Genomic DNA, 13322 nt, shown 5'->3' with positions numbered 1-13322 from the left:
ACCCAAAAAGGAATACAATCGTTGTAGTGCCCCAAAGGCTTTATGCAGATTCATTTTTAAACCAAAAATGCTGAGAGAGAATAATTTTAGTCAGATTAAACCAGAAATTTATATAGCAAAACCCACAATTACAAAGATGGAAACGGAACAATGACACACGAAATGAAAATGAAACAATTTTTAAGCTCTCTCTCCTCTGATTCTCCGAGCAAGCTGAATATCCTTAGGCATAATGGTGACTCTCTTGCATGAATAGCGCAGAGATTGGTGTCTTCGAAGAGCCCACCAAATAGCCTCGGCAGCTTCTTGGAGAGCCGCGACAGCGCTACTTTGGAACCTCAGATCCGTCTTGAAATCTTGAGCGATTTCCCTCACCAGCCTTTGAAATGGAAGCTTGCGGATTAACAGCTCCGTGCTCTTCTGATACTTTCTGATTTCTCTCAACGCCACTGTCCAGGCCTGAAACGGGTTGGCTTCTTCACTCCCCCGGTGGCTGGAGCTGATTTGCGAGCCGCTTTTGTCGCCAGTTGCTTACGTGGAGCCTTGCCTCCCGTTGATTTCCTGGCTGTCTGTTTTGTGCGAGCCATTTCGAAAAGGTATTTTCTTTGTTTGTTTCTCGGGAAAGCAATAAAAGAAAGTAATTAGGCACAGACGAGAAAACTGATGGAGAGGGTGGGAGGAATTGCGGGCCACTTATAACCAAAACAATTCGTGGGAGGCGGGAAACTTTAAAATTGCCGCTTCTTTTTGAAGGATTTTTAAACGAGTGAATCTAGACCGTTGCTTATCAACGGTTGTGAATCAATAGGGTTCGAAATCCGCGTGCAGCGTAAATGGACCAATAGAATCTGTTCTTTTAAGAAAGGGCGGTGCGGAGTGTGGACCATTGACGTTTATGGAATCGACGGCTAATAATCCGTAAAGCTAGCGAGCCACGGACTCTGTTTTCTTTTTTGGTTAAAACTTCAGTTAATTGTATTTATTATTTAATTTAAAACTTAACTTCAATTTCTTTTACATAATTAATCTTTATAATTGTTGAATTATTTGCTTGAGATAAACTATAAATAGATTTTATTTGCTCTTACATTGCGTAAAATTTATTTAAATTTTAATGAATCTATTTTCTCATTAAAAAAAGAAAATATTATATAGTTATTCTTATTATTCTATCATCATTCATTAAAATTTAACCCAAAATAGCAAACTGTACAAGAATATATAGTTTTTACTATCTCCACAAATGTGAAGGCAAAGAAATAGTTATTGTGATATATATATATATATATATATATATATATTTAAGGTGGTCATATAAAAGTTTCTTCAAAAAATTTTGAACCGCAGCATATACTTATGGAGGTTTGATTTTTTTTAATACAATTACGTTAATAATACTGCCACGAGAAAAAGTCATCACAACAAATCTAGGTATTGTGATAATATCTGAAGTGGTCATCTCATTAGTAAGCTTCTGAATTGTTGTACATAAAATAAATAAATAAATATCTAATTTAAGATATTATTTTCATCAAATGTATCATTTAAAAATATGATACAATCTCATTTTGATTAATTTTTTTTAAGATTCTAACTTATCATCAATTTTGTTCGATAAAAAAAAATCGGCTAATATATCAATATTAACTTGGTTAAATGTGGTCATACGGCCAACAACATTATAAGTGGCAATCCATGTGGCAGTTAAAGCCATGTCATCTTTTTTACCTTTCATTTTCTTTTACCAGATTTTTCTTTTTCTTTTTGTTTTTTTTTTGGTTTCACTGTTTTTAGTTCATTGATGTCAATAATACATGATTTAAACATGTGGAAAAAATATAGTGTCTATTTTCTCTTCTTTTCGTTTCGCCAATTGAAACAACTAGTAAGTAAAATAATACTAATATAAAAGGAGAGATCGACTTTAACTGGTGTCAAGCCTACACACCCTCCCTCAATAAGTTTGTTAATTCAACCGTTAGATTCGTGTTTTTGTTTATATATATAAATCATGCATCTAAATTTTTTAATTAGTTTTAAAATAGATTTTGACAGTATAAAAGTTTCAACTATTCAATATAAAATAAATGTAAAAAATGATTTCTTCATAGATATCAGATTGGTTTTAAAATTTTTGTGCATGACCAGCATTCAGATATCGTTAAATTTAATGACTGATTTCATAGATTATTATTCCTGTAGAAACTTATAAAATTGTCTAAAATTAACAAACTTTACACTGATGTAACTGGAAAATAGAAACATCACCATCTCTAATTAATTTATTCCCATACATGAATGGACTATAATTTCTAAATGATTTGAAACCAAACGAATGAATATAAAAAATTTGTCCTGTAGCTGTATCTTAGCATACCGTAAAATGCAACATTTTTCAATATTGATGAGCAAATTAATTTCACTTGCTAGGTCTGGCTCCTCACTTGTTGTATAAAGCCCTGATTCCTTGAATATCATCCCCATGCAAACCCTTGCTTTCTCCGGCCGTAAAGGTGGGATACATTATGGCCCCCTCAACTGAGCTGTGGTGCAGACCAAGAAGGTGTCCGATTTCATGCAATGCAATAGTCTCCAAGTGATATGCGCCAGGGGTTACACTTACAGACCATTGTTCATCTGCATCATAGTGGAATCTCCCATCAGATGGCGCGAAAGCATGAGCTAAGGTTCCATCAGGGCCATCGAAAGGGTTTCCATCTGCATGATCCCGACTTTCGAAACTAATTGTGATGTCAGCATTTGCAAAGTCCTCAGTCCGAGAAAAGCTAAAGTGTGTATTTGCAGCCCATGTTTGGAAAGCTCTTGCAACAGGGTTCATGGCATCAGCTCGGGTCCCTGGAAGAAATGCGTAGGTGAGATGGGACTTAGACTCTGGCCATTTGGGGTTTCCTGGGAAGAAGGCGTAGTGCGCAACTGTATGAAAAGATTTAGAGCCGGCAGGGTGCTGCCTTTTCTTGCCGGAACGCATCCCGGTAGTCCCATTGATGATATCTGCTACCGCACAACGAGACGACATCATCTTTGATACAGTTTTGGAATCCAAAGTCCCAGTCGTCTTTAAATTGTAGTTGAGCTGGTAAGTTTTGATGGCAGACTCCAAGAAATCATCGAAATCATCATCGTTGGCATGAGTTTCGTTCTTGCTATAGCTCAAGTAACCGAAACTTTCGAGATACTTTTTCAGTTTATGTATGTCTTTAACCTTCTCTCCCTTATGACATCCTTGCAGATGCTGGAGAAACTCAAATGGGGATGGCTTTTTTTCATTTGAGTAAGCTAAAACAGCCTGAAACAACAGGGGAAGTAAAAGGAGGAGGGTGAATGAGAAGAATGGAAAAGCTTTGGATGCCATGATGGACGATTATGTAATGGCTGGTGAGAAATTAAGCTCTTTGGTGGGTGTGACATTAGCGCATATTTGTTGTCTATTTATAGGTGTAATAATGGGAAAAGTATGAAGTCTGAACCGAAATCTTGAGTCAGTCTTTGTTTGTAATAGGACTTCAATTACTAGGTCCTGCAAAAGAAGACAACTTTTAATTTGGAAAGAAAAGGTCATCATATGTTTCTCTCTATTTTTTTCCGATGATTAATCATGTTTTTCCTGGAAGTAGCACATACATAATTCTTGAGTTGACGAATTCTCAACTGATAATATACACCAATTGGAATTTAACGGCATTTCAATGGAATAAACCATTGAAGAAGGCGGAGGTTCATTTCATTTTTTAAAAAAACATGGAAGATGTTAATGTGTCTGTATTAAGAAAGGTCAACAAAAAACCAAGCATTAGCCCTCCAGACTTGAAATTAGAAACAATTTTTTGACCTGCTTTGTTAAATTAGGCATATAAAGAAAGTCAAGTAATATTGTAGAAATTGTTGTTAATCATAATTAGATCAATATGCTTTGCAAAGTTAAAAAAATAAAAGTGGAAACTTCATATGGGGATCCGAAAATAAATATAAGACTAAAGGCTATGCTATCTGGTAAATCTAGGGACAACATCAGAAATTTTATTTCTACAGGAAAACAACATTAATGGCAGTGCCATTTTATTTAACGTACAACTGCATAGTTTTATCACAATTTGTTGGCGCAGTTTTTCAGATGCAAATGGTTTTAAGAAAAAAACAAACACACACATAATCAGGTCATTCAGCACAATCAATGCGAAATTCATCGAGTGGATCAAGCTGCTTAATAGTCTCAAGAGACTTGGATTTATAGGATGGAAAGTAGTTTTTTTTTTTTTTATTCCACAATTTCAAGATCCGTATAAAAGCTTCAAGTTAAAATATCAAAATTTAACATTTCGGTATTATTTTGAGAAACTTATTTCTTTTGTCAAATTTAGAGATTAATATATGTGAGGGTTCAAAGTTGTATAACAAAAAAGATTTAGATTATTTTGATTATTGTTATGAATATTTTTATAAATATCCATTTATATTATCTATATCTAAATTTAATGTAAATTAGATTAGATTAAAATTTAGTCTATCTAATTCTTAAGTGTTATCTTCATCTTATAAATTCAATCTACATAAGGAGTTATTAGCTTATAAATCGACTCCTTCACTTCATTTGTAAATACATACTTGAATAAGATCTTCTTACTCCTTCTAAATACTTTCTTTCCCTCTAAATATTTTCTCTTATAGTTATTCTTTTAGATTTATTTCATAACACGTTATCAGCACAATCTTCAATCTTCTTTGATCTCTCAAGTTTTGAAATTATTTTGTTTTCATCATCTTCAAGCTTCAAAACAATTTCAATAATTGGATCTCGATTTCTGGTTTTAGCAATCAGGTAAGTGTTAGTATTATTTTATTTTCTTTCTCTCACAAAGGTTGTTTTTTTTTTCTATTTCTGATTTTATAAAATCAAGTAAGTGACTTGATATTTCTTTAGTATTCCTTAAAAATCAACTTTAATATGAATTTTGCTATCATGTAGTATATATTATATTTTATCTCTTGCTATTATATAACTATTAATGAAAAATCATAATGTCCATTCCCTGAAGTGAATGTGACAAATGAGCTACTAATAATAAAATTATAAATTTGTCTATTCTTTGAAGTGCATGTAATATCATTTAATAATTATGGTCATTGTCATGAATCTATCTATTCCCTGAAGTGAATGCCACATCATTTAATAATTATGATTATAGATATGGAAGAGGTCATTATAATAATATACAATATCACTATTTTAATTATAATTTTACCATCAGAAGTGAAAAATAAATTTTATCATCAAAATCTAAGAATAATTTTATCACTAGAAGTATATAGATAATTTTACCATTAGAAGTAGATAAATAATTTACCACCAGAAGTGGATAAATGCAGTAATCTACTAAAAAATGGATAAGCTACTAAAAGTGGATAACCCATCATATATGGATCATTTACCAAAAGTGGATGTATACTTGTAACCTACGACAAGTGGACAAATACTTTCAATGCACCAAAAGTGGATGAATACCTTAATCCACTAACCCACTAGAAGTGGATGAATACTTGTAACCCACTAGAAGTGGATAAATAATGAAAAGACAAAAACAAAAAGAATAAAAGGAATATTAAAAACATATTGTTGTTAATGTGGCATAAAAACCATTGGTCATGTACTTGTTATACGTTTTAAAGTTTATCAAGCATCACTAAAAATTAAAAAATCTTATGATAATTTTAATCATGGCCAAGTTGATATAGCACCTCAAGATATTTGTCCGCTCTGAAAGAGGAATTGATTATATAATTAGTAACAGAAATATCGATTGTTGATTTTCTTGTCCTAAAAGAGGAATTGATCATTTAATTGATAATGGGAATATCTGAGAATGAACTTAATAGTAATTGGTATATTTTAATATAATTATATTATGAAGATGTTTTAATATGTTCTTATTATATTTTTAAATGATATGTTCTTATTATATGTTTTAATTATATATTTAATGTTATTTCATGTTAACTTGTAAACTTTTTATTATATATTTTATTTTATTGAAGAAAAGATGGATATTTATCTTGTTAGATCCAAGATCTATGATATAAATATATGTTTGGCAAACATTACCACAACACACACTACGTTTAAAGACAAGAAATATTTTTCCCACTTGACAAAAAAAATTAATGTCAATTCAATATTTAGTAGTACAAAATTAATTGAAAGGCTCTAGAAGAGCTAATATTTTACTAACTTGAAGAATAAAGTAATAGAGGATGTATTATTTTCTATTAAGTCTTAAAGAAGTTTATTAAGTTTTAAAGATATTTATTTAAATAGATATCATATTGAGATAACAAATGGAAGAGACACTTAATACCTCTATATTACATCTATTATCTCAGATAGAAAGTGTGTGTTGAAAAAAATTACTCACTTTGTTCTCAAAATTAAATTATACAAATATTAGAATAATTGAAACTTATAGTAAACTAGAAGTTTACTAATGATTTTAATGTTTGGCATGACCAGTTGGATCATCCTGGATCAATTCTTATACAAAAAAATTGATTGAAAATTTATATGATTATTTATTGAAAAACCAGAAGATTTTTTAATTTAATGAATTTAATATGCTGCTTGTTCTGAACGTAAATAATTAATAAGACTATCACCAGCTAAAGTTAAGACTCAATTTCCTACATTTTTGAATAATATTCAAGGTTATATGCGGATTCATGTATCCACCATGTGAACCATTTGGATATTTTACGGCTTTAATCAATGCATCCACAAGATGGTCACATGTATGCTTATTATTAGCTTGTAATTTGGCATTTGCAACCATTTGTTTGCAAGAACATTTTCCTAGTTATATAATCAAGATTATTTGTCTTGACAATGCTGGTAGATTTGCATCTCAAACCTTTAATATTGCATATTAGTTGGAATAACTATTAAACAGCCTGCTACTTATATTTATACACAAAATGGTCTAGTAGAATTATTTATTAAACACTTTCTACTGATTGCAAGGTCATTATTTATGAAATTCAAACTCTCAATATCTATTTGGGGGTATGCCATTTTAGATGCAATAACATTTGTATGCATCAGGCCAAATGAGTTATTATAAATTCTCCATATACAATTGATTTATGGCTAGGAACCAAATATTTCCCATCTAAGAATTTTTGGATGTGCGGTATATGTTTCAATTGTTCCACCACAATGCACAAAGATGGGTCCTCAAAAGAGGTTATGAATATATGTTAGATACGAATCTGCATTTGTAATTAATATTTACAATTATCAGTAAGAGATTTATTCATAACAAAGTTTGTCATTTGTCATATTAATGAAATAATATCTCTAACATTAGGGGGAGAAAAATAAACAATTATAAAAGAAAATTTCTTATAATGAATTTTCATAATCTAGTTTTGATTTTCGTACAAATCAATATGAACTTGAAGTTCAAAAGATAATTCTTTTGCAAAATATAGTAAATTCGTTACCAGATGTATTTATTAACCTAAAAGAATAATTAAATCTGATCTACCATCTGCAAATGCTCCTATTAGCATTAATGTCTTTATAGGATAAGGCATGCCAGAAGTGTGGAGACCAAACGATTCAAATATAAAATTTTCAAAAAAGAAAAGGAGAAAAATATTGAAGATGGTCAAGAAGAAGAAGTAGAAACTCTAGAAAAGACCCTTAACATAATTGACAAACATTTTAAAAGAAATTCAGGCACCTAAATTTAGTGAAAATTAAGATATCTTAATAAATTATGTCATGATGAGAAAAGATGGAACTAGTAAATAAATGTCGACGATATTTTGTATATAATATAGAGCTCAATATTATGAAAGAAAAATAAGAATCTTGAACCTACATTTGTTGAAAAATGTAGACAAAGAAATGATTGGTCAATGTGAAAAGACACAATTAATGAGGAATTGAATTTATTTGCAAAACGTGAAGTTTTTGAACTTGTAGTCCATACACCAAATAGTGTTCAACTAATGGAATATGAATGGGTATTTGTGCAAATATAAAATGAGAAAATTGAGATTATGAGATATAAACCATGGCTTGTCTTACAAGGTTTTACCCAAAGATCTAGTATTAAATATGAAGTAATATATTCTCTATGGTGGATGCAATTACAATTCTATATTAACTAGTCTGGCAATATATAAGAAGATTGAAATGCATTTAATGAATGTAGCGGCAACCTATTTATATAGCTCATTTGATATCGATACCTATATGAAAAGCCCTGAAAGATTTAAATTGCTTGAAGCACAAAAATTTGAATTCTCGAGAAATTTTCTCGATTAAATTAAATAAATCTTTTCATGGATTAGAGCAATCTAGACACATGTGGTACAATCCCCTTAGTGCACATTTGTTGAAAAAAGACTATAAAATAATCCTTTAAACCCATGTATTTTATAAAAGGGTTTAGATATGAAGTTATTATAATTGCTGTTTATGTTGATGACTTGAACATTATTGAAACTCCTGAAGAGTTATCATAAACTGTGGATTACTTAAAAAGAGAATTTAAGATGAAAGACTTTGGAAAAATAAAGTTTTGTTTGGGTCTTTAGATTGAACACTTGACAAATAGAATTTTTGTCCATCAATCTAATTATATTGCAAAAAATGCTAAAACAATTTTATGTGAAGAAAGCATATCCATTGAATTCACCAATGATTGTAAAGTCACTAGATGTAAAAAAAAAAAAAGACTTTTTTCGATCTCGTGAGATGATGAAAAACTTCTTGGTCCTAAAGTATCGTATCTTAGTGTAATTGAAGCACTAATGTATCTTGCTAGCAGTACATAACTTGATATATCAATTACTGTGAATTTATTAGCAAGATATAGTTTTTCTCTAACTCGAAGATATTGGAATTGAATTAAACATATACTTTGATATCTTCGAGGAAAAATGGATATAGGCTTGTATTATTCAAATGCATAAAAATCGAATTTAATTAGTTATGCAAATACAGAATATTCATTTGATCCACACAAAGCTCGATCCTAGATAGGTTACTTGTTCACATATGAAGGTATATCTATTTCATGGCATTATATGAAGCAAACTATAGTTGCTACTTCTTTTAACCATGCAGAAATTTTATCAACTCATGAGCAAGTCATGAATGTGTCTGGTTAAGATCTGTAACTCAATATATTCGAGAAAAGTGTGATTTGTCAACTAAGAAAGAAATTTCAATAATGTTATATGAGGATAATACTGCTTGCATAGCACAATTAAAGGAAAGGTATATTCAAGGTGATTGAACAAAACACATAGTTCGCCAAAATTCTTCTTGACTCATGATCTCCAAGAAAAAGGTGAAATTAGTGTTCAACAAATTCAATCAAGTGACAATCTAGTAGATTTGTTCACTAAAGCCCTGCTTACTACAACATTTGAAAAGTTGGTATAAAAAATTAGATTGCATCATCTTAAAGATCTCTATAATGCAGTCATCAGAAGGAGTAAAATATGCATTGTATTCTTTTCCTTCATCAAGATTTTTCCCACTGGGTTTTTCTTGATAAGGTTTTCAATAAGATAGTATTTGAAAAGTGTACTCTTGAAAAGATTATGTACTCTTTTTCCTTCATTTTGATTTTTTTCCTATGAGGTTTCTTTCTTGTAAGGTTTTAACGAGGCATATTCTTAATAAAATGGATATTTAAAGGAGAGTGTTATGAATATTTTTGTAAATATCCATTTATATTATCTATATCTAGATTTGATGTAAATTAGATTGGATTAGAATTTAATCCATCTAATCCATAAGTGTTATCTTCATCTTGTAAATTCAATCTAGATAAGTGGTTATTAGCCTATTAAGCCCCTTCACTTCATTTGCAAATACATACTTGAATAAGATCTTCGTACTCCCTCTAAATGCTTTCTTTTACTCTAAATATTTTCTCTTATATTTCTCTTATAGTTATTTTTTCATATTTATTTCAGAACAATTATGAATTAATTGACACTTAGGTATTTGCTTATTTGGGTAAAATCACAAAAATACTTTTTATAGGAAAATGTGAAAGAGCTAGTGCTTTATTCGGCCTAATACTTTGAGATATAAGTTGTCCAGTGAATGTATCTTTTAGTGCATTGATGTCTTCGTTTATTTCACTCTTAAGAAATAACAAAATAAAGTATTTAGACTAGATAATAATAACTTTAAAAACAAAAGGTAATCCATATATTAGTAATATAGTTGACAATAATTTAAGAAAAATTAATTGGGACATATGCTTCTAAACATTTTACTTTGGTTCCATTTGTTTTGATGTAAAATATTTTTGGAAAAATGATTTCAAAACTTATACTTGTTTGGAAGACAGAAAATTTATTTCAGATGTAAAACATTTTACGGGTCAATAGGAAGAATACCTATTAGCCATGTAAAATGTCTTACATCTGTTAATAGCGTAAAACATTTTCAAAGGACAAAAAAAAAACCTCTTATATTAAACTTAGGAGTATAACTTTGATAAATATTAATATTTAACTTAAAAATTTAAAAATTTAAAAATATTAATAGTTAACTTAAAATATTAATATTTAAATTGTTCAATACTATTGAAATTAATATATGTATATATATATATATTTCAATGAAATCATCCAATGTAATTAAAATTTCTATTTATAAATTGAATAAATCTTACTAATAATTATAATAAAAAGTATTTCAATGATTGTCATTTGATGAATATACATTTACAATAGGTTTTAGATATCTTGAACAATTAATGAATATTGATATTTTTATAGTGTTATGGTAAAAAGAGAAGATATGGAAATTTTTTTGAAAAATAAAGCTTACTTTTATCACAGATGTGTGGTTAAATGCTTTAGGAAATATTATTATTGATTTTGCTCATTTTCATTTCCATTCCTAATTTTAATCCTAAATTAGTGAAAACCAAATGTCACAATTGTTTTGTAATCAACTCGTATTTATCATCTTATAACCTAAATAACTTTATCAATGATGGTGGAAAATATTTTCCACAAGATGATTCAAACAATTGAAAATGTTTTCGACTGTTTATTCAAACAATAGAAAACATTAAAATTTTCTATAAAATATTTTACATAGAAAAAAAATTTCCCCCAAGAAGTTATTTTTTGATTATCAAATGAACTCTTTATCTTATCTTAATTTCTCCTTAAGTAGATATTAGATTGTTAATTATAAAACATAATTTCAAATAACGTGGTCAGCTAGACCAACCAACTGCATTTGGCACCATGGAAATGTTAGAAAAGTAGTATAAGAAAAGAAGTAAAAAGCCTTGAGGCATATTGTAACACACTATGTTTAAAGAATTGTTGCCTACACTATTGGGATTTGCAGATAAAGACTTTTCAAGATATAATAAGTCTATTGCGAAATTCTTTTAAAAATGAGAGTCTATTTTGGAAGTATGCTCTTTTTTATAAACATTGAATCCGTGTATTTCAACTATTGTCTTTGTTAACAACACTGAAAAGATTCTGTTTATTTTAATAGTTGCATCTAATAATTAATTCTGAAAATAATAAAATTAAGTAAAATTATTTCCAAAATTAGTAAAAGGTTTATTTGAATTTCAAGCCCAAGCACCAAGTCCGATCAAGTCCTTTAATTATAAATATGTATATAAATAAATAATATATATACCACACATATAGTCACTAGTATATAGCAATTTGGTCTTGAATGGTTTGAACCACTATATAAACCTTTATTCAACACTTTCCAATGTGGGACTCCAATAAACCCATGTATACATACTATCTAATAATCTCCCACTAATTTGTAATATTAGTAATATTATGCATAATAGAAAGTTTATCAAATATTTGAATTTTCTATTAGTGTAAGATTTTAAATTAAAGATGAAGTTATTAGTATCACATGGATTTAACTAGAATTCCTTATGTTATTATTGAAAATATCAAACACATAGCATTATTTAATCACTTTGAGATTTTGCTAACTGCTTTACCACTTATATGGCCTTGTGCTTATCTTGGTTTCATGAATATTTACAATCATAAACCTTTTTAACTTTTGTTTAAAGCGATACCATTTCAATATTCATATAGGTGGATTTTGTCATTATGCCTTTGTTACTACATGAAATTAACTTTTCCATTAAGAACTTTTTGCTCATCCTTTCATTGCAACAATCACACTAAACATCCTAGAATGAAGCTATTTAATATTAAAATTTAATGCAAAATAACAACATATAGTAACTTGTTATTACCCATTGAGCTTCTATTGTTAATTTTGTTAACTCAAAGTTAGGTTTCCATTGCTAATGCATTTAAGTCAAGGGTTTTATCTCTATTGCACTAGATGTTGATTTTACAGCTTCTCTTGGGAATGCTTTGGTAAGTGGGTCACCAAATTCTTGCTCTATTTAATGTAAACTATTGTTACAATGCCATTTGAGATTAATTCTCTTACATAGGCATGTTGTGGAGTTATGTGTCTAAACTTTCTATTATAAATCTTATTGTAGGCTACACATATTGTAGCCCCACTATCACAATATATGGAAATCGCTAGCATTGTTGGTGGCCACAACTTTATATCTAATAATAAATGTCTCAACCATTTCACTTCCTTTCCAACAGCTGCCAATGCTAAATATTCTTATTCTATTATAGAACGCGTAGTTCAAGTTTGCTTCTTAGATGTCGAAGAACACCACTTTCTAAGATAAAATCCATCATAATATAGATTTATTGTCATCAATATTAGTTATCGAACTAGTATTAGAAAATCCTTCTAAAGTATTAGGAAAACCACCATAATAATTTTCAAGTTTTTGGGTTTCTTTAAATATCCAAATACTTTAATAATATTCTTTCAATGATTTTTGCTAGGTTTAATGGTAAACTTTGAAAGTTTACAAACGGTAAAGGCTATATTCAGTCTGGTACAATTTTCAACATACATTATGCTACTTATACTAGAATCATAAGAAATATTAAACTCTTTGATTTCCAAATGACTAAATTTATGGAGAATTTTCTTTATGTAATGTGACTAATTCAACAAAATCAAATTTTTATCTCTTTCAACTTTAACTCCCAAGATTGTATTAATTTCATTAAAATCTTTCATTTTGAAAACTGAAGTCAAATATTTATTGGTTTCAACAATTCCAAGCATATTTTTCATCCATATAAAGGCATATAATTACACCATAGTCTTTTATAAATTTAGAGTAAATGCACTTATCTACATTACTATGTATAAATCCGTTTGATAGTAT

General features: G+C 29.1%; 2 pseudogenes; both read right to left on the bottom strand.

Moving 5' to 3' along the window:
- Window positions 1-71: 71 nt before the first annotated feature.
- Window positions 72-681, bottom strand: LOC110412463 (histone H3.2-like; annotated as a pseudogene).
- Window positions 682-2438: 1757 nt separating this feature from the next.
- Window positions 2439-3403, bottom strand: LOC110412848 (metalloendoproteinase 3-MMP pseudogene; annotated as a pseudogene).
- Window positions 3404-13322: the final 9919 nt, after the last annotated feature.

The sequence above is a fragment of the Theobroma umbraticum genome, unplaced genomic scaffold (genome assembly GCF_002168275.2).
Source record: "Theobroma umbraticum cultivar Fairchild unplaced genomic scaffold, ASM216827v3 scaffold_95.0, whole genome shotgun sequence".
Taxonomy (NCBI): domain Eukaryota; kingdom Viridiplantae; phylum Streptophyta; class Magnoliopsida; order Malvales; family Malvaceae; genus Theobroma; species Theobroma umbraticum.
Note: the sequence above shows the minus strand (reverse complement) of the source record. Positions and strands in the feature narration are given on the sequence as shown.